The sequence below is a fragment of the Mytilus trossulus genome, chromosome 2 (genome assembly GCF_036588685.1).
Source record: "Mytilus trossulus isolate FHL-02 chromosome 2, PNRI_Mtr1.1.1.hap1, whole genome shotgun sequence".
NCBI classification, from domain to species: domain Eukaryota; kingdom Metazoa; phylum Mollusca; class Bivalvia; order Mytilida; family Mytilidae; genus Mytilus; species Mytilus trossulus.
The window spans coordinates 80012139-80028769 of NC_086374.1; the positions used below are offsets into that span (position 1 = coordinate 80012139).

At 32.5% G+C, this 16631-nt stretch overlaps 1 long non-coding RNA gene across 1 annotated transcript; it reads left to right on the top strand.

The window, feature by feature from the left end:
• Positions 1 to 124: 124 nt before the first annotated feature.
• Positions 125 to 10942, top strand: LOC134708086 (uncharacterized). Its single transcript, XR_010105802.1, has 4 exons — positions 125 to 263; positions 5883 to 6021; positions 8871 to 8920; positions 10427 to 10942. It is a non-coding gene; the product is annotated as an uncharacterized LOC134708086 (long non-coding RNA).
• The last annotated feature ends 5689 nt before the right edge of the window (positions 10943 to 16631 follow it).

Here is a 16631-nt window from a genome sequence, read left to right on the forward strand (position 1 = left end):
TATATAATATACAAGGTTATAGATATTGTAACCCGGACTGTAACCTTGTATTTGTGCGCATGCGCGACCGGTACTGTGCGGATCCGGTAATTTCTACTTTCACTTTTTGAAAAAAAATCTTCTATGTGGAGATAGATTTGTACGCTTTTATTTACATTTATCTGCGAAAGAAAATACACGTCGTGCTCAGTTGTTGAAGTGGCTCTCTTCCCAGTACTTCAGAGCACACATAACGTCTAAAACGTAAAAAAAACATGTGAAAGGTATGCAAAATAATGCATTGTAGCAATGAAAACATACATGATCAACTTTAAATGCAAAATAACATTTAAAACTAGGAAAGGAGGCTAACCCCCCCCCCCCCTTCTTTTCCTTTTCCAACTAAAAAATGTGATTTGGTTCAAAAGAGTCCGACAATAAATTCTTTTTATGTGTATTTATCATGTCAGTGTGCATAGGAGGTGACCAAATGATTTCTTGCGGCGTCAAGAAAGTCTTAAAAATATTGTTATGGATCGTGCATGTATGAGGGGGGATAGGGCCTTTATCAGGACTCCAGGATCTGGTGTTTTTAGGCTCAGGGTTTCGGGATCTATTAAGAGATACAGGAATTCTTTTTTTGAATTACTAGTACTGGATGTCCGAATTTAAATTTATTTAAATTCGGGATTTCATGTTTAAGGGATCAGGACCCCTCCTACCCCTGGTCATGTATGAGGGTGATACTTGTAATCCCTGGGAAATCGGGAAATCACAAATAACCGTTAAAAAAAATTGGCAAATGACGTTTATAACAGTAATTTTTGGTGCATGACTATAAAAAAGTACACATTCCTTTAGGTGATATCAAAATCAATTAATTTTGACACTGTCAAGAGTGGATAAATATCGTATTGCAAAAGATTATGTGGTGAAATCTTTTTCTCTGTCTTCATGTCGTCACAATGGGAATTTCAAATAATAGCCTAGATAGATAGATTTGTGTTAGGACTTGAAACTTGAAACCTATATGGTGAAAAATGTAACAAATCTTGTAAAACGAGAGTGGTTTGATGTTGATGGTAATTTTTCATACATCTTATCAGGGGCGAATCCAGCCATTTAAAAAAGGGGGGGTCCAACTATAAGTCACCATTCCAATGCATTGATCGTTAAAAAAAGGGGGTTCCAACCCCCCTGAACCCACCCCTGGATCCGCCACTGCACCTTATCACTATGTGTCCACCATAACTGGATATCACACAGGTTGTAGTAAAATTTTGAAGTAAAAAAAAAACTGAAGCCACAAAGGAAAAATGATTGTCATGATTGTTGTATTCGTCATAAGTTCTATGCAGTCGGGTCAGCCAGGATTACCAATAATTAAGGTGTATTCAATATGATAGATAATTGCTATATATCTAGGACCTCACTTGATTTATCTCTTCTGTCACTTTATGATATTGATCGAGGGTGATGCGGCATGTGATACGGATTTTGCCATGTTATATACGCTTTATCATATATTTCACCAGACTTTATATATATGTCACCATACTTTATATATCTGTCACCACACTTTATATATATACATATTTATGTCACCAGACTTTATATATCTGTCACCACACTTTATATATATATGTCACCAGACTTTATATATCTGTCACCACACTTTTTATATCTGTCACCACATTTTATATATCCGTCACCACACTTCATATATCTGTCACCAGACTTTATATATTTGTCACCATAATATCTGTCACCACACTTTATATATCTGTCACCACACTTTATATATATATGTCACCAGACTCCGTCACAACACTTTATATATCTGTCACCACACTTAATATATATCTGTCACCACACTTAATATATATCTGTCACCACACTTTATATTCTGTCACCACACTTTATATATCTATCACCAGACATTATATATCTGTCACCACACTTTGTATATCTGTCATTACACTTGACATATCCATAACCACACTTTATATATCTATCACTACTTTATATATCTGTCACCACACTTTATATTCTGCCACCACACTTTATATATCTGCCACCACACTTTATATATCTGTCACTGAACTTTCTATATCTGTCACCACACTTTATATATCTGTCACCAAACTTTACATATCAGTCGTCACACTTTATATATCTGTCACCATACTTTATATATCTGTCACCACATTTTATATATCTGTCACCACTCTTTGTATCTCTATCACCATACTTTATATATCTGTCATTACACTTGACATATCCATCACCACAATTTATATATCTGTCACAAAACTTTATATATCTATCACCACATTTTATATATCTATCACCATACTTTATATATCTGTCACCACACTTTATATATCAATCAGCACACTTTATATATCTGTTACCACACTTTTTAAATCAATCAGCACACTTTATATATCTGTCACCACACTTTATATATCTATCACCATACTTTATATATCTTTCACCACACTTTATATATCTGCCACCACACTTTATATATCCATCATGTCACTGTATATCTATCAGCCCACTTTATATATCTGTCACCACACCTTATATATCTGTCACCACACTTAACATATCCATCACCACACTTTATATATCAATCACCTCACTAAAAATATCTATCACCTCTCTTTATATATCTATAATTACACTTTATATATCAATCAACACACTTTATATATCTATCACCGCTCTTTATATATCTGTCACCACACTTTATATATCTGTCACAACACACAATATATCTGTCACCAGACTTTATATATCTATCACCACACTTAACATATCCATCATCACCCTTCATATATCAATCACCTCACAATATATATTTATCACCTCACTTTATATATCTATCATTACACTTAATATATCTGTCACCAGACTTTATATATCTATCCCCACACTTTGCATATCTGTCACCATACTTTATATATCTATCACAACACTTTAAGTATCTGCATCAAACCTTATATACCTGTCACCAGACTTTATATATCTATCACCACACTTTATTTATCTGTTACCACACTTTATATATTTATCACCACACTTTATTTATCTGTTACCACACTTTATATATCTCACCACACTTTATATATGTGTCACAATATTTTATATATCTGTCACACCACTTTATATATCTGCCACCACACTTCATAAATCTTTCACCACACTTTTAACATCTGTGACCACACTATATATATCCATCACCACACTTTATGTATCCATCACCTCAATGTATATTTTTCTATCACCTCACTTTATATATCTATCACTACTTTATAAATCTATCACCACACTTTATATATATGTACCATTATTTATATATCTGTCACTACACTTAACATATTCATGATCACACTTTATATATCACTCGCCCCACTATATCTATATCTATCTACTCACTTTATATATCTGTCACAACACTCTATATATCTGTCACTAGACTTTATATATCTATCACCACACTTTATATATCTGTCACCACACTTAACATCTCCATCACCACACTATATATATAAATCACCTCACTATATATATCTATCACCTCACTTTATATATCTCTAACTACACTCTATATATATGTCACCAGACTTTATATATCTATTCCCACACTTTACATATCTTTCACGACTTTTTATATATCTATCACCACAATTTATGTATCTGTCACTCCACTTTATTTATCTGTTACCACACTTTATATATCTATCACCACACTATATAAATGTGTCACCATACTGTATATATATGTCACCACACCATATATGTCTGTCACCATACTTCATAAATCTTTCACCACACTTTTTATATCTGTCATCACACATTATATATACATCACCACACCTTATACACATCACCACACCTTATACACATCACCACATCTTATATATCTATCACCTCACTTTATATATCTATCACCATACTTCATAAACAAATCACCTCACTTTATATTTATCTGTCACTAAACTTTATACATCTATCACCACACTGTTCATTTGTCACTATTCTGTTCATCTGTCACTACACATTATACATCTATCACCTAACTGATCATATGTCACAACACTTCATATATCTATCAACACGCTGTATATATGTCACCACACTTTGTATATATATCACTTCATTCTATATAAGTAAGACCTCATTTTATTAATATACCACCTCTGTTTATATATCTATCACCTTATTCAATATATCTATCAATACAATGTACATCTTTCACTACATTTTATATCTCTATCACCTCACTTTATACATATATCACCACACTGTGTATCTGTCACCACAATGTGTATATCTGTCATCTCACTTTATATATCTTTCACCTTTATCTTTCTCCTTATTTATATATGTATGACATCACTGAAAATATTTTATTGACCTCACTGTTGATATTTTTTCACCATATTTTATATATGTATCCCCTCCACATATGTATCTTTTAACTAACTGCACTGTTTAAATCAATCACAAGACCATTGATATATATATATATATATAGACGTACTTATGAATATAATTATTTTCTGTGACTGTATCTTACATTAATTTGTAGGATCCTTTACTATAGATAATTTAGCTGATCTGTAAACAATCACATCTTCATGCCTTATATATCATGTACTGTAGTACGCCGCTAGATTAAAACTGACGTGGAAAGGTAACATATGCCCACCGAAAGCTCTTTTTTGAGAGCCCAGGTGGTCGTGTGGTCTAGCGGGACGGCTGCAGTGCAAATTTACAGATCTAACATTGTTGGGTTGATGTTTAGACGAGTTGTATATATATATATTAATTTGTAGGATCCTTTACTATAGATAATTTAGCTGATCTGTAACAATAACATCTGCATGCCTTATATATCATGTACTGTAGTACGCCGCTAGATTAAAACTGACGTGGAAAGGTAACATATGCCCACCGAAAGCTCTTTTTTTGAGAGCCCAGGTGGTCGTGTGGTCTAGCGGGACGGCTGCAGTGCAGGCAATTTGGTGTCACGATATCACAGTAGCATGGGTTCGAATCCCGGCGAGGGAAGAACCAAAAATTTGCGAAAGCAAATTTACAGATCTAACATTGTTGGGTTGATGTTTAGACGAGTTATATATATATATTAGAACGTCTGAGTCAGTGACAACTCTACAACAGATGTATCCATCGGATCGATATCAATGATGGTGATACATGGCTGTGTACATAATGTATATACAACTCGTCTAAACATCAACCCAACAATGTTAGATCTGTAAATAACATCTTCATGCCTTATATATCATGTACTGTAGTACACCGCTAGATTAAAACTGACGTGGAAAGGTAACACATGCCCACTGAAAGCTCTTTATTTGAGAGCCCAGGTGGTCGTGTGGTCTAGCGGGACGGCTGCAGTGCAGGCGATTTGGTGTCACGATATCACAGTAGCATGGGTTCGAATCCCGGCGAGGGAAGAACCAAAAATTTGCAAATTTTTGGTTATATTATCCTTTTGTTTATATATCATCACACTGTATATATCTTAATACTGTTCTGTGTATTCTTTACCTCACTGTATATACACATAACCCCACTATAACTAATTTCACACTTATCACCTATCTATATCTATTTATCACCATCTTATCATATTTATAGTAACACAATGATTATATCTATCATCATTCTGTATCTATTTTTCACCAGACTGTATACTATAACTTGTATATTCTATAAGTGAGAGAAATATACTGGTCAATGTATAATTTACTGTGAAAGGAGATATGCAGATATGCAATGTCTACTGAAAAATGTTTGTATAAGCGTGTATACTTATCATGTAGCGATTCTCAAATTCATTATTTATATTTTTTTTCTTCTTACAGAAATACCAAACGACATTTTGCAGGGATTTAGAGGTCGTTGCTGAAAATGAAAGAAAGAACATGGATACATCTAATTTTAAATGAAATAACAAGAATAGTTAAATGATTTACAACCAAGCAGCACTCAGTTATAGTGATGGTAAAGTATTTTTAGAAAATGATACTTGAAAAAAGATAACTCGAAAAAAAATATATATAGTGTGGAGTTTTATATATTCCTCCATTGCTACAGTCGCTGTATTCATCACCACACTCTCCATATATATCCCAACAGTCTCAATAGGTACCCCCATACTATGATTATCTATCACTACAGTCTCAATAGCTACCCCCATACTATGATTATCTATCACTACAGTCTCAATAGCTATCTCCATACTATAATTATCTATCACAACAGTCTCAATAGCTATCCCCATACTATGATTATCTATCACTACACTCTCCATTCCGATGCCAACAGTCATTATGTATATATCATAATAGTCTCTATGTATATATCAGGATAATACAAAAGCTTCCCCTTTACTTTATTTATCAATCACCTCACTTTATATATCAATCACCACACTCTCTATATATATCCCCATACTCTCTATATCTACCCCAATAGTCTCTCTGCATATCTCCACACAATAAACCCCTATCATCTTACTTTATTTCTCAATCACCACACACACACTCTCTATATATCTATCCCCAACTCTCTTTATCTACCCCAAAAGTCTATCTGTGTATCTTTCCATAATAAACACCTATCACCTCACTTTATTTATCACTAACCTTACTGTATATATCAATCACCACACTCTATATATATATCCCCAACTCCCTATATCTGCCCCAAAAATCTCTCAGTATATCTCCACACAAAAAACACCTGTCATCTTACTTTATTTATCAATCACCTCACTTTATGTATCAATCACCACACACACACTCTCTATATATCTATCCCCCACTCTCTTTATCTACCCCAAAAGTCTATCTGTGTATCTTTCCATAATAAACACCTATCACCTCACTTTATTTATCACTAACCTTACTGTATATATCAATCACCACACTCTATATATATATCCCCAACTCCCTATATCTGCCCCAAAAATCTCTCTGCATATCTCCACACAATAAACCCCTATCATCTTACTTTATTTCTCAATCACCACACACACACTCTCTATATATCTATCCCCAACTCTCTTTATCTACCCCAAAAGTCTATCTGTATATCTTCAAATAATAAACACATATCACCTCACTTCATTTATCAATCACCTCACTTTATATATCAATCACCAAACTTTCAATGTATATCCCAACAGTCTATGTTTATGACCACATCATAAATACCTGTCACCTCACTTTATTTATCAATCACCTCAGTTTATATATTAATCACCACACACTTTTTATATCTATCCCCATACTTTGGATATCTATCCCACAGTCTCTATGTTTATGACCAAATAACAAACACCAATCACTTTACTTTATTTATCCATCACCTCACTTTATATATAAATCACCACACACTTTTTATATCTATCCCCACAAAATAAACACCCATCATCTTACTTTATTTATCAATCACCTCACTTTATATATCAATCACCACTCACACACTCTCTATATCTATCCCCCACTCTTTTTGTCTACCCCAAAAGTCTCTCTGTATATCTTCACATAATAAACACCTATCACCACATTTTATTATCAATAACCTCACTTTATATAGCAATCAACACACTCTCTATATATATCCTCATAATCTCTGTGTCACTCACCACACTGTCAATATCTATACCCACAGTCTCTATGTTTATGACCACATTATCAACACCTATCACCTTACTTTATTTATCCATCACCTCACTTTATATATCAATCACCACACACTTTCTATATATATCCCCATACTCTCGATATGTATTCCCACAGTCTCTATGTTTCTGACCACATCATAAACACCTACCACCTTACTTTTTTAATCAATCACCTCACTTTATACATCAATCACCACACACTCTCTATATCTATCCCCAAACTCTCTATATCTACCCCCATAGTCTCTATGTTTATGACCAAATAACAAACACCAATCACTTTCCTTTATGTATCCATCATATAATTTTATATATCAATCACCACACACTTTCTATATATATCCCCATACTCTCGATATGTATTCCCACAGTCTCTATGTTTATGACCACATCATAAAAACCTACCACCTTACTTTTTTTAATCAATCACCTCACTTTATACATCAATCACCACACACTCTCTATATCTATCCCAAACTCTCTATATCTACCCCATAGTCTCTATGTTTATAACCAAATAACAAACACCAATCACTTTTCTTTATTTATCCATTGTCTAATTTTATATATCAATCACCACACACTCTCTATATCTATCCCCATACTCTCGATATGTATCCCCACAGTCTCTATGTTTATGACCACATTATAAATACCTATCACCTTACTTTATCTATCTATCACCTTACTTTATCTATCCATCACCTCACTTTATATATCAATCACCACACACTTTATATATATATCCCCATACTCTCAATATGTATCTCCACAGTCTTTATATTAATGACCACATCATAAACACCTATCACTTCATTTTATTTATCAATCACCTCACTTTATACATCAATCACCACACACTCTTTATATCTATAACCCACTCTCTATATCGACCCCAACAGTCTCTATGTATATTTCTACATATTAAACACCTTTACTTTATTGATCAATCACCTCACTGTATATTTTCACCTCAATTTATATTTTATTTCTATCACACCACTGGGTATATCTTTCAAAGCCCTATTTATATCATTTTAAAAGTAGATATGAGCATGATAATAATCCACCGTTTTGTACAGAAATCTGTTTATGTTTATTTAGATTTTAAACTTAAAATGACTCAATGTGACACCTCACTGTTATTATTTTTTTTCTTCAGAAAAATGAAACTAGATTTTTGAAAGATAGAACATAGAAGAAAAGGAAAAGGTAATCTTCATTGAAATTAAAAGTATTACTCATAGTTATCAAAGGTACCAGGATTATAATTTAGTACGCCAGACGCAAGTTTCGTCTACATAAGACTCATCAGTGACGCTCATATCAAAATAGTTAAAAACCAAACAAATACAAAGTTGAAGAGTATTAAGGATCCAAAATTCCAAAAAAATGTGTAAACAGGAAATTTATAAAAAATTACCAAATAATTGATATTCATATCAACACCAACACTTTACTCTTTACATATGTATGTAAAGAGTTAATTAGCAAAGTATTATACATATGATGTAAAGAGTTAATTAGCAAAGTATTATACATATGTATGTAAAGAGTTAATTAGCAAAGTATTATGCATATGTATGTAAAGAGTTAATAAGCAATTAAACAATCCTGGTTGAAATGAAATAATTTAAAAGAAATTATTTTTAAAGAATAGCTGCTCCAACATATCGTTCAATATTTTATGTAAATATCATGTCAGATATCTTTTCAATAAAAGGAGCAAATATGGTATACTAACTGTCAGTCAAAGATTCTAACATTCAAGATGAGTAAACCTTAAAAATATATTGTGTCAGTGTTATTGTACTTGTAACTAGGTCTACATGATACTTCTGCCGGCACACACATAACGTATATACCACCACATATTATATATCTAGTATAATTATGGCCACATATAATATATCTACCGCCACACATGATTAATCACCACACTACATAAATCATTCACCACAGTCTGTGTATTTATCACCACAATATTTTTGTCTATCACCACACTGTGGTCTATCACCACACTATTGTCTTTCACCACACTATGTTTGTCTATCACCACACTGTTGTCCATTACCACACTATTGTCTTTCACCGCACTATGTTTTTCTATCACCACACTATGTATGTCTATCACGACACTAAGTCTGTCTATCACCACACTATGTTTGTCTGTCACCATGTCTATCACCACACTTTGTTTGTCTATCACTTGAGTATGTTTGTCTATCACCACACTATTGTCTATCACCATGCTTTGTTTACCTATCACCACACTATGTATGTCTATCACTTCAGTATGTTTGTCTATCACAACACTATATATTTTAATCATCACAGTTTACATATTCACCAACACATTCTTATTACCAATACTTGATAAAAAGAAAAAGTTATGATGAAGCCTTGTTTTCTCTCACATTGTCATTTCATAAAACAAAAAGGTAAATCATTTGAGTCATGGTTCTGTGTAAAGTCATTAGTAAAGAAAAAAATAATTTTAACTTTTCATTTAAATGATTGGTCTCACAAAAGAATTGTATTTCTGCATTACAAATTTTACAATTTGATACAATCTTGGGATTATGTTCTGTTTTTGCACTGATGAAACACTCCTCTTTATTCTTAGATGGAAAATAAATAACAACTGTTTGAGGCATTGAAATTCTGTATTGTATTGGACTTATTATTTATTCAACTGAACCATATATTATTTTGTAGGTTAAAGATTTAGTGCCGGCCTCACAATTAAGAAAGAATACGAACAAGCATTCTTTACAGAACAGGGGAGACTATTTTACTGTGCTTAGATCTGTGTTTTTGTTATAATTAATTAATATTGTAATTTGTTCTTGGATAAATATCTGCAATGTGGAGGACAACTGAACTGTGTTCTTATATATTGAAGACGTGCAATGATTTAAAATGCATTTAAGATGAACTTTTTACTACTCGGAAAATGGTTATCATTAAAGTAACAAACATAGAATTCATTTACAGGAATACATTTTAAATTCTATGTATAAAATGTTATATCTAAAAGGTGAAAGTAAACAGATTCCTGGCTGTTTAAAATCAAATGAAAACAGTTTTATTGTGTAGTTAAGAATGTATATACGTTGTTCATGCATTTATGTATTGGAATATCTAGAATTGTACAATGTATTGAGTTTAGTGGATCTTTCGTTCTATGTTATTTAAGTTTTATTTTCATAAAATAAAAGTTCTAAAATTTAATCAATACTTTTACTTTGTATCAATGTGACAATTGTCCAGCAACAATCCTATATGATTGCTTTTCTGTATATATAATGAAATTCCTCATCTCTTTATTGACAAGAAATAAATATTGTGTCTATGATGATGATAAGAAAATGTAAACAGTCTTATGATATGGAGACTTGGAAAATCTTGAAATAATTATATATGAAGCTCATAAAATAGAGTCATTGGTTTCCGAAAATATTCAGATTATTCCAGAGGGAACATCTACAATCTTTTATATGCACATTTTATATGTTATCGACTGTTAGACATGCATAGGTACTCTAGTCAGGGTGAAATATATCCAAAAGACACTTATAGAGTAGGCTGTATGTGTTGAAATTCTCCATGAAAATTTATTCAGTAGGCTGCAAGTGTCAACCTTTGAGGACATCTACAATGCTTCATACACATTTGATATTTTACTAACTGCAAGGGATATATAGGTACATTGGTAAGGATGAAATCTTTCCACAAACATTTATACAGTAGGCTGCAAGTGTTGATATTTGAGAGGAAAAATCTACAATTCTTCATACATTTTTGGTATTTTCCCAACTGCAAGAGATATATAAAAGAGGAACGAAATATACAAGAGGAACAGTCAAACTCATAAATAGAAAATCTGAAGTACATTAGTAAGGATCAAATCTTTCCATAAACCTTTATGCAGTAGGCTGCAAGCGTTCATATTTGAGATAGATAATCTACCATCCTTCATACACATTTTGTATTTTACTAACTACAAGACATATAAAAAAACAAATATGAAATATTTCCAGGAAAATTATAAAGCTGTGGTTTGTGCTCATAGTTGAAGGCAGTATGGTGACCTTAAGTTGTTATTTTCTGTGTCGATTTGGTCTCTTGTGGAGAGTTGTCTCATTGACAATCATACCATATCTTCTTTTTTTTTATAATTAGGAAGATGTAAGTGTTGAGAAGGAACATCTACAATCCTTCATATATAGATATAACAAGATGTGATATGAGACAAATCTCAATTCAAGTCCCAAGTTGAAGAGTAACCAATTATAACATGTTTAAGTCAAAGTTCGGGCTTCAACACAGAGTTTTGGCGCACACCGAACGGCAAGCTATATAGGGCCCAAACTCATTAGTGTGAACCATTCAAATGGGAACACAAACGAATTTATCTAAATGAAAAAACGAGAAATACTTATGAACCACGTTAACAAACAACAACCACTGAACATCAGGTACCTAATGAGGACAGGCGAATAACAAATGCAGCGGAATTATTTTTTTTGATAGGTACCAAGCTTAACCCTTAACTTAACAACAGTGTTACATCACAACATAGAAAGACTCACTATGAAATATGAATTAAAATGGGTTAACTTAATCAAAAGACATATAACCACAAACTTGAATGTATACACTGAACGAATGAGTTTGATATATGCCACAATGATAATACAAAATCATTATAATAAGGGATTATATGTTAAACAATTTCACATGGATAACCATAACCTTTATTGTAAAGGATCACTGTTGGGAGTTTACCGACTACAGGAGCTATATAGATACTTGGGTATAACTGAAATCTATCAATGTACATTTATACAGTAGGCAGTATGTGCTTGAATTCCAAAAACAACACCTACAATCCTTTGAGTACATTTGATATAATACAAATTGCAGGATAATGGTCAGAATTTGTACAGTAGGCAGTATGAGCTTGAATTCGAGAAACAACACCTATAATCCTTTGAGTACATTTGATATAATACAAATTGCAGGATTATGGTCATAATTTGTGAATCTGCACAAACTATCGTATCGTTTATGTTGGCACCACCCACAAAACGTAAATCGTTAGTTCTTTATCTGTAATTTTATCTTCAAGTTGTCTTTGTGTTTACTTTTGTAGGACATGTATCTGCTCATTATATTACTCGTTGTAATTGTCACCATCTACTCTAAAACTCCTAACCGAAATGAAATAATCTTTTGGCATAATGTTAACTTTCTAATGGTGTAGTGCAATTTATATTGTAGTAGATTTTTGGGTCAGCATTGTATGTGGGTTCCATTACCGAAGCATGAACGTATTTTACAATTATAGGTTTATTTGAGAGATACACAGTGTTAAGGATTTGTATAGTGAGAAGGATTTTGCGGTTTATACACATTCTTGCCAATATTTATCCATAAATTCTGAAAACCCTTTATTACAATAATTTATACCTTCTCATAATCTTAACCATCTTACCATATAATCTTTAAGCATCTCATTCTTTTATCAGATTTTTATAGCGTATACTTTATGCACTTGGAGAAACACTTATATTCCCATGAAAAGCCTGAAATTAACAGATACGCAAGCTCAAAATATAATTGTAGTTATCTTTAAGGTAAATTCGTTTTGGCATGACTTATATCTCAATTATTATATAAATTAGGTTAAATCTTAAGTAGTTAATATACAGTTACACGAACGGCTGTTCTCTCAGTCGTATTGATTTAAATCAAGAAAGGATTTGTCTTCAGAATAACCGATATTGCTTCAATTTAATACGCCGTTTCAGACTGTGTTCCTTTTTGGAATAGCAGGTACACTTGTTCCAAGTTGGGGAGTAATTTTTAATCAATTATGCGACAGTTATATCAGTTGTCCATATAGTACTTAACCCTTTTTCACCATGGTATTGAAAAAGTCCAACATTATAGGTGTAAATCATATGTTAGCTGGTGTTCGCACATCAAACTTCAAGATCATTTAAGATCGACAGGTTATAGTTTTTAAAGTATCATCATTCATCGAAACATTTAACAGAGTGTTGTAAGCAATTAAGATATTTTCTTCATTCCATTGTAAAATATGTTATAAATCTGAACATCGGACAGACGCTAAATTGATTTTTAGTCAAACAAATGTGTTAATGCTATACCTCCATTTCTATGATTACTGATAGAATAACTGAATGCAAACAAACAGAAAAATATATTGAAAACTTCTTCAAATCTTGTATCTTGTATGTTTTAACAAATAACAAAGTTTATTCATATATATTTTTTAAAGTTTATTCACATGTATCATGACAAATGTACACGTATCAAGTTCAACTTCTAACTAATTTTACTACTGACTTATGTGCGTGAAAGATTCGTCGCTGGGCGTTGACCATTTATTCTAAAAACAGTTGTTGGCATGACACGTATTGAAAATGCCTGTACCAAGTCAGGAATATGGCAGTTCTTGTCCATTCGTTTTTGATGCGTTTTGTTATTTGATTTTGCCATGTGATTATGGACTTTACTAATTGATTTTCCTCTGAGTTCAGTATTTTTGTGATTTTACTTTTTATGTTCTTCTCATATATGTTATGATGGTATGATACTAAACCCCTTACGGGAAGGATTGTGCCTGATGTTCATATGATGAAATCATAATCATTCAGTCAGTTTAATCGAAGTCTGGAACTGGGATGTCAGTTAACTGCTAGTAGTCTGTGGTTATTTATGTATTATTGTCATTTTGTTTATTTTCTTTGGTTACATCTTCTGACATCAGACTCGGACTTCTCTTGAACTGAATTTTAATGTGCGTATTGTTATGCGTTTACTTTTCTACATTGGTTACAGATATAGGGGAGGGTTGAGATCTCACAAACATGTTTAACCCCGCCGCATTTTTGCGCCTGTCCCAAGTCAGGAGCGTCTGACCTTTGTTAGTCTTGTATTACTAGTATTTTAATTTTAGTTTCTTGTGTACGATTTGGAAATTAGTATGGCGTTCATTATCACTGGACTAGTATACATTTGTTATGGGGCCAGCTGAAGGACGCCTCCGGGTGCTGGAATTTCTCGCTACATTGAAGACCTGTTGGTGACCTTCTGGTGTTGTTTTTTATTTTGTCGGGTTGTTGTCTCTTTGACACATTCCCCATTTCCATTCTCAATTTTATGCAACAGGAATCAATCAATATATATACCATAAAAAAAATCAAGTACTCAGAAAACGTGGAAAAGTTGTTCCAGCGAATGATTTAGTAACAAACAAATATGGTAGTCGGAAGAGGTAATACTTAATTAAATTCCATAAGAGTGAAATTATCTTCATTCAATAGCAAGTTACCTCTGTTAAGTAATTTTATATCACAACCAGATCTGAGCTTAAATCATGCCTTGAACATTCAACGATCCGTGTATATGAGAGAGTCGACAATTTGCTTAAATAAAATGACTATCTTCAGTTAAAAACCAAATCCTCTAGATATTTGCGGCTTCTGGTTGGTACTCCACAACATATATATTTTTTTTATCTTTTTATCTTCATCTCTATTATTAACAAATATCAGTCTTTTTCAATAATTCTAAACCACCCACGGAGAAAGATATGTTTAGTGAAGATTTTTGGTGTGGTTTGTGTTGCTAAGTCTTTAGGTTTTTTATGTTTTTTTTAAACTGTTGTTTGTGTTTGTGATTTGGTCTTTTTCTTTTTTATCTCTGGCGTTGTCCCTTTATTTTCTACTTCTCAGTTTGTAAGTCCCTTTGGTATCGATCGCCTCTCTTAAGCTTAACTTCTGCGAGGTTTTGAATAACTGCATCTGCTGTATGTTCCCTTCAAATCGATTGATAGTTGTGACTTTTTGAATCGCTATACTACTTTTTCAATCAAATGGTAGAAGTTTTTTTTTTTATAAATAGCCATTTATTATCAGCAACTAATAATAGCATGTCCTCTTCGGTCAGGAAAATGATGAATACGGCATATATACGTGTAAAGAACTATGACGAAATCATCTTAGCTTTATATTTTCTCCATAAAACTGTATATTAATGTTCGGCAAATAAGTTAAAATGCATGACTGTAGTTTTTCGTATTTTTCGCCAGTGTCCATAGATTTGTTCGTGTGTTGTGAACAAAAGTGTATTATCAAGACATTTTCTTCATGAAAACTGTATATCAATGTTCGGCAAATAAAGTTAAAAACGCATGACTGTAGTTTTTTGTATTTTTTTCCAAATTACCCTTAGATTTGTTCGTGCACATGTGTTATGAACAAACGTGTATTATCAAAAGACAGCAAAGACCGTGTAGATTCCATTAACTACAAACAAGTTAAAAATATCTACCGGTACCTTTATGATTTTTTTGCTTTGAATAATTAAGACTTGATTTTCTCAATGCTAGTATGAAGAGATCAACTCTTTCGACTAATGTCTTTCTGGATTAGATATTTCACCTTATAATAAATTTCCAAGTATTACCCAAATCATGAAATAACGTCTTTTGAGTAACAAACAAGTTTTAACTAATTAACTGTGTAAATTCTTCAATGGTTTCAGTACATACAAATATACAAAAAAATACTGAGAACCACGGCTGATACAAACTGGTTCCTAGAATTCGGAACAATACCAACTGCCTATATCTCATAACCATAAACAAAACATATACAGACTGTATATGGGATTCACAGACAATAAAAAGACTAGATGTATCTTACAACCACAGAAATACAAAGACTGTTTTAAAAACCACAGACTATTTACATTCAGATAACTTTAAAGAACCAAAGACAATACATTCACGTACCTAACAATTAGACAATACTTAAGAATACATGCAGCGCTATAAAACCAGGTTAAATCCACCATTTTCTGCATTTGAGAATGCAGGTACGACATC